Here is a 7,739-nt window from a genome sequence, read left to right on the forward strand (position 1 = left end):
ATGTTCCTTTTATTCTTGCTTCATACTGCACAAATGGCTCCACCAGAAACTTTTATCTGCTTATCAATCCGGAACTGTTCAGCTTGCAAAATTATGGCCCAGTATCTAAAAGCAGACATTCATCCTAATGACATTGTGGATTAGTTTTCTGAAAAGTTTACTATCACCTGGGACAGTGGCTTCAAGTCCCATCTAGGATGCATGTTCCTTTGTTGCTCATTCTCATTCTAGAAGTTATGCTTTTTTTCAATTCAGGTGACTGTCTTAATGGTATTGCAGAAAATCCATATATACCAAAACATACCTATTAAGTTTTAATTGCAATTTAATATCAGAGTGGCTACAAAATAACAATTTCTATTACAATTGCTGATGGGTTTCTTGATGTCCTTTCATCCATGTCATCAAAAGGGTAATTTTCTGCCTTTTATATTTCTTTGGACACTGACTTTACTGACAATTTAGGTGCTTCAGACCAAAAAAACAATGTTTACCTTTAAATATAGAGCACAAGTGAGATTTAACTTATTTTTATTTAAAGATACTGCATTTTTTGGTATTAGAGTGTATATTTTCCCTATGCAACATTAAAGTTACATATATGTATACCAAATATTATTTAAGATAAATAAACAGGAATTATTTTACAATTTTGATAATATTGTACTGTACAACAATGGCATGAATTCATTGCAATATACACCTATGGATACATAAAACTGGGCAATAACACAAATACACAATATAATTGATTACCTTATGATTAGAATATTACTTTTATTAGGTACTTTAGTATTGGGTGCAGTAGTTTAGTGGATTTAAAAAGTAACTAATTTAAAATTAATAAACCAAGCTAATTTACTTAGTCAACTCGATGCTAAAATCACTCAACTAAAAATAAAGCGCTTTGTCCATGTGCTCCTGTGGCGCAATCAGTCTGGGCGCGGTACTTATAAGACAGTATCTGTTGAGCAATGCTGAGGTTGTGAGTTCAAGCCTCACCTGGAGCAAATGTAATTTTTTTTCTAATGTCATCAGTTAATGATTATCATCTGCTTCCTGAACATCCTGATATGAAGGCAGAAAAAAAACACAAACATGACTGTTTTTAAGTACCAGTACACACAGCTGCTTTGGTTCATATGCACTGTAAACATTACTTTAGTTAGTCAACAAAATGGAATGCAAAAGACTACCTCTTTATTGGTAAAAGAGTTGCATCAATCTGTTTTGCTGCAATGTAACATGAGGGTTCACACTATTAGGTCTGGATAGTACAATCACATTTCATGCTGGGATTTGTAAAGCAAAGAACACAAATAAACGGCTTTCCTATATCGCAACAATTAATGATTATACTAATGAAAAAATCAGTTTCACTCAAAGATGTTACTAAGCCCCAGTGGCCTAATGGATTGTGGTTTCAAGTCCCATCTGGGGTGATAGGCTTTATTTCATTAAAATAATATTGGAGATGTTCCTTTCATTCTTGCTTCATACTGCACAAAAGGCTCCACCAGAAACTTTAATCTGCTTAACAATCTGGAATTGTTCAGCTTGCAAAATTATGGCCCAGTATCTAAAAGCAGACATTTATCCTAATGACATTGTGGATTAGTTTCCTGAAAAGTTTACTATCACCTGGGACAGTGGCTTCAAGTCCCATCTAGGATGCATGTTCCTTTGTTGCTCATACTCATTCTAGAAGTTATGCTTTTTTTCAATGCAGGTGACTGTCTTAATGGTATTGCAGAAAATCCATATATACCAAAACATACCTATTAAGTTTTAATTGCAATTTAATATCAGAGTGGCTACAAAATAACAATGTCTATTGCAATTGCTGATGGGTTTCTTGAAGTCCTTTCATCCTTGTCATCAAAAGGGTAATTTTCTGCTTTTTATATTTCTTTGGACACTGACTTTACTGACAATTTAGGTGCTACAGACCAAAAAAACAATGTTTACCTTTAAATATAGAGCACAAGTGAGATTTAACTTATTTTTAATTAAAGATACTGCACTTTTTGGTAATATAGTGTATATTTTCGATATGCAACATTAAAGTTACATATATCTATACCAAATATTATTTAAGATAAATAAACAGTAATTATTTTACAATTTTGATAATATTGAACTGTACAACAATGGCATGAATTCATTGCAATATACACCTATGGATACATAAAACTGGGCAATAACTCAAATGAACAATATAATTGATTACCTTATGATTAGAATATTACTTTTATTAGGTTCTTTAGAATTGGGTGCAGTAGTTTAGTGGATTTAAAAAGTAACTAATTTAAAATTAATAAACCAAGTTAATTTACTTAGTCAACTCGATGCTAAAATCACTCAACTAAAAATAATGCGCTTTGACCATGTGCTCCTGTGGCGCAATCGGTCTGTGCGCAGGACTTATAAGACAGTATCTGTTGAGCAATGCCGAGGTTGTGAGTTCAAGCCTCACCTGGAGCAAATGTAATTTTTTTTCTAATGTCAACAGTTAATGATTATCATCTGCTTCCTGAACATCCTGATATGAAGGCAGAAAAAAAACACAAACATGACTGTTTTTAAGTACCAGTACACACAGCTGCTTTGGTTCATATGCACTTTAAACATTACTTTAGTTAGTCAACAAAATGGAATGCAAAGGACTACCTCTTTATTGGTAAAAGAGTTGCATCAATCTGTTTTGCTGCACTGTAACATGAGGGTCCACACTATTAGGTCTGGATAGTACAATCACATTTCATGCTGGGATTTGTAAAGCAAAGAACACAAATAAACAGCTTTCCTATATCGCAACAATTAATGATTATACTAATGAAAAAATCAGTTTCACTCAAAGATGTTACTAAGCCCCAGTGGCTTAATGGATAAGCAAAGGATTGTGGGTTCAAGTCCCATCTGGGGTGATAGGCTTTATTTCATTAAAATAATTTTGGAGATGTTCCTTTTATTCTTGCTTCATACTGCACAAATGGCTCCACCAGAAACTTTTATCTGCTTATCAATCCGGAACTGTTCAGCTTGCAAAATTATGGCCCAGTATCTAAAAGCAGACATTCATCCTAATGACATTGTGGATTAGTTTTCTGAAAAGTTTACTATCACCTGGGACAGTGGCTTCAAGTCCCATCTAGGATGCATGTTCCTTTGTTGCTCATTCTCATTCTAGAAGTTATGCTTTTTTTCAATTCAGGTGACTGTCTTAATGGTATTGCAGAAAATCCATATATACCAAAACATACCTATTAAGTTTTAATTGCAATTTAATATCAGAGTGGCTACAAAATAACAATTTCTATTACAATTGCTGATGGGTTTCTTGAAGTCCTTTCATCCATGTCATCAAAAGGGTAATTTTCTGCCTTTTATATTTCTTTGGACACTGACTTTACTGACAATTTAGGTGCTTCAGACCAAAAAAACAATGTTTACCTTTAAATATAGAGCACAAGTGAGATTTAACTTATTTTTATTTAAAGATACTGCATTTTTTGGTATTAGAGTGTATATTTTCCCTATGCAACATTAAAGTTACATATATGTATACCAAATATTATTTAAGATAAATAAACAGGAATTATTTTACAATTTTGATAATATTGTACTGTACAACAATGGCATGAATTCATTGCAATATACACCTATGGATACATAAAACTGGGCAATAACACAAATACACAATATAATTGATTACCTTATGATTAGAATATTACTTTTATTAGGTACTTTAGTATTGGGTGCAGTAGTTTAGTGGATTTAAAAAGTAACTAATTTAAAATTAATAAACCAAGTTAATTTACTTAGTCAACTCGATGCTAAAATCACTCAACTAAAAATAATGCGCTTTGACCATGTGCTCCTGTGGCGCAATCGGTCTGTGCGCAGGACTTATAAGACAGTATCTGTTGAGCAATGCTGAGGTTGTGAGTTCAAGCCTCACCTGGAGCAAATGTAATTTTTTTTCTAATGTCATCAGTTAATGATTATCATCTGCTTCCTGAACATCCTGATATGAAGGCAGAAAAAAAACACAAACATGACTGTTTTTAAGTACCAGTACACACAGCTGCTTTGGTTCATATGCACTGTAAACATTACTTTAGTTAGTCAACAAAATGGAATGCAAAAGACTACCTCTTTATTGGTAAAAGAGTTGCATCAATCTGTTTTGCTGCAATGTAACATGAGGGTTCACACTATTAGGTCTGGATAGTACAATCACATTTCATGCTGGGATTTGTAAAGCAAAGAACACAAATAAACGGCTTTCCTATATCGCAACAATTAATGATTATACTAATGAAAAAATCAGTTTCACTCAAAGATGTTACTAAGCCCCAGTGGCCTAATGGATTGTGGTTTCAAGTCCCATCTGGGGTGATAGGCTTTATTTCATTAAAATAATATTGGAGATGTTCCTTTCATTCTTGCTTCATACTGCACAAAAGGCTCCACCAGAAACTTTAATCTGCTTAACAATCTGGAATTGTTCAGCTTGCAAAATTATGGCCCAGTATCTAAAAGCAGACATTTATCCTAATGACATTGTGGATTAGTTTCCTGAAAAGTTTACTATCACCTGGGACAGTGGCTTCAAGTCCCATCTAGGATGCATGTTCCTTTGTTGCTCATACTCATTCTAGAAGTTATGCTTTTTTTCAATGCAGGTGACTGTCTTAATGGTATTGCAGAAAATCCATATATACCAAAACATACCTATTAAGTTTTAATTGCAATTTAATATCAGAGTGGCTACAAAATAACAATGTCTATTGCAATTGCTGATGGGTTTCTTGAAGTCCTTTCATCCTTGTCATCAAAAGGGTAATTTTCTGCTTTTTATATTTCTTTGGACACTGACTTTACTGACAATTTAGGTGCTACAGACCAAAAAAACAATGTTTACCTTTAAATATAGAGCAAAAGTGAGATTTAACTTATTTTTAATTAAAGATACTGCACTTTTTGGTAATATAGTGTATATTTTCGATATGCAACATTAAAGTTACATATATCTATACCAAATATTATTTAAGATAAATAAACAGTAATTATTTTACAATTTTGATAATATTGAACTGTACAACAATGGCATGAATTCATTGCAATATACACCTATGGATACATAAAACTGGGCAATAACTCAAATGCACAATATAATTGATTACCTTATGATTAGAATATTACTTTTATTAGGTTCTTTAGAATTGGGTGCAGTAGTTTAGTGGATTTAAAAAGTAACTAATTTAAAATTAATAAACCAAGTTAATTTACTTAGTCAACTCGATGCTAAAATCACTCAACTAAAAATAAAGCGCTTTGACCATGTGCTCCTGTGGCGCAATCGGTCTGTGCGCAGGACTTATAAGACAGTATCTGTTGAGCAATGCCGAGGTTGTGAGTTCAAGCCTCACCTGGAGCAAATGTAATTTTTTTTCTAATGTCAACAGTTAATGATTATCATCTGCTTCCTGAACATCCTGATATGAAGGCAGAAAAAAAACACAAACATGACTGTTTTTAAGTACCAGTACACACAGCTGCTTTGGTTCATATGCACTTTAAACATTACTTTAGTTAGTCAACAAAATGGAATGCAAAAGACTACCTCTTTATTGGTAAAAGAGTTGCATCAATCTGTTTTGCTGCACTGTAACATGAGGGTCCACACTATTAGGTCTGGATAGTACAATCACATTTCATGCTGGGATTTGTAAAGCAAAGAACACAAATAAACGGCTTTCCTATATCGCAACAATTAATGATTATACTAATGAAAAAATCAGTTTCACTCAAAGATGATACTAAGCCCCAGTGGCTTAATGGATAAGCAAAGGATTGTGGGTTCAAGTCCCATCTGGGGTGATAGGCTTTATTTCATTAAAATAATTTTGGAGATGTTCCTTTTATTCTTGCTTCATACTGCACAAATGGCTCCACCAGAAACTTTTATCTGCTTATCAATCCGGAACTGTTCAGCTTGCAAAATTATGGCCCAGTATCTAAAAGCAGACATTCATCCTAATGACATTGTGGATTAGTTTTCTGAAAAGTTTACTATCACCTGGGACAGTGGCTTCAAGTCCCATCTAGGATGCATGTTCCTTTGTTGCTCATTCTCATTCTAGAAGTTATGCTTTTTTTCAATTCAGGTGACTGTCTTAATGGTATTGCAGAAAATCCATATATACCAAAACATACCTATTAAGTTTTAATTGCAATTTAATATCAGAGTGGCTACAAAATAACAATTTCTATTACAATTGCTGATGGGTTTCTTGAAGTCCTTTCATCCATGTCATCAAAAGGGTAATTTTCTGCCTTTTATATTTCTTTGGACACTGACTTTACTGACAATTTAGGTGCTTCAGACCAAAAAAACAATGTTTACCTTTAAATATAGAGCACAAGTGAGATTTAACTTATTTTTATTTAAAGATACTGCATTTTTTGGTATTAGAGTGTATATTTTCCCTATGCAACATTAAAGTTACATATATGTATACCAAATATTATTTAAGATAAATAAACAGGAATTATTTTACAATTTTGATAATATTGTACTGTACAACAATGGCATGAATTCATTGCAATATACACCTATGGATACATAAAACTGGGCAATAACACAAATACACATTATAATTGATTACCTTATGATTAGAATATTACTTTTATTAGGTACTTTAGTATTGGGTGCAGTAGTTTAGTGGATTTAAAAAGTAACTAATTTAAAATTAATAAACCAAGTTAATTTACTTAGTCAACTCGATGCTAAAATCACTCAACTAAAAATAATGCGCTTTGACCATGTGCTCCTGTGGCGCAATCGGTCTGTGCGCAGGACTTATAAGACAGTATCTGTTGAGCAATGCTGAGGTTGTGAGTTCAAGCCTCACCTGGAGCAAATGTAATTTTTTTTCTAATGTCATCAGTTAATGATTATCATCTGCTTCCTGAACATCCTGATATGAAGGCAGAAAAAAAACACAAACATGACTGTTTTTAAGTACCAGTACACACAGCTGCTTTGGTTCATATGCACTGTAAACATTACTTTAGTTAGTCAACAAAATGGAATGCAAAAGACTACCTCTTTATTGGTAAAAGAGTTGCATCAATCTGTTTTGCTGCAATGTAACATGAGGGTCCACACTATTAGGTCTGGATAGTACAATCACATTTCATGCTGGGATTTGTAAAGCAAAGAACACAAATAAACGGCTTTCCTATATCGCAACAATTAATGATTATACTAATGAAAAAACCAGTTTCACTCAAAGATGTTACTAAGCCCCAGTGGCCTAATGGATAAGGCACTGGCCTCCTAAGCCAGGGATTGTGGGTTCAAGTCCCATCTGGGGTGATAGGCTTTATTTCATTAAAATAATTTTGGAGATGTTCCTTTTATTCTTGCTTCATACTGCACAAATGGTTCCACCAGAAACTTTTATCTGCTTATCAATCCGGAACTGTTCAGCTTGCAAAATTATGGCCCAGTATCTAAAAGCAGACATTTATCCTAATGACGTTGTGGATTAGTTTTCTGAAAAGTTTACTATCACCTGGGATAGTGGCTTCAAGGCCCATCTAGGATGCATGTTCCTTTGTTGCTCATTCTCATTCTAGAAGTTATGCTTTTTTTCAATTCAGGTGACTGTCTTAATGGTATTGCAGAAAATCCATATATACCAAAACATACCTATTAAGTTTTAATT

General features: G+C 33.3%; 1 non-coding gene across 1 annotated transcript; it reads left to right on the forward strand.

Moving 5' to 3' along the window:
* Positions 1-7,314: 7,314 nt before the first annotated feature.
* TRNAR-CCU (transfer RNA arginine (anticodon CCU)) lies at positions 7,315-7,387 on the forward strand. Its single transcript has one exon. It is a non-coding gene; the product is annotated as a tRNA-Arg (tRNA).
* Positions 7,388-7,739: the final 352 nt, after the last annotated feature.

Source organism: Taudactylus pleione, unplaced genomic scaffold (genome assembly GCF_031769625.1).
Source record: "Taudactylus pleione unplaced genomic scaffold, aTauple2 ptg000473l, whole genome shotgun sequence".
Taxonomy (NCBI): domain Eukaryota; kingdom Metazoa; phylum Chordata; class Amphibia; order Anura; family Myobatrachidae; genus Taudactylus; species Taudactylus pleione.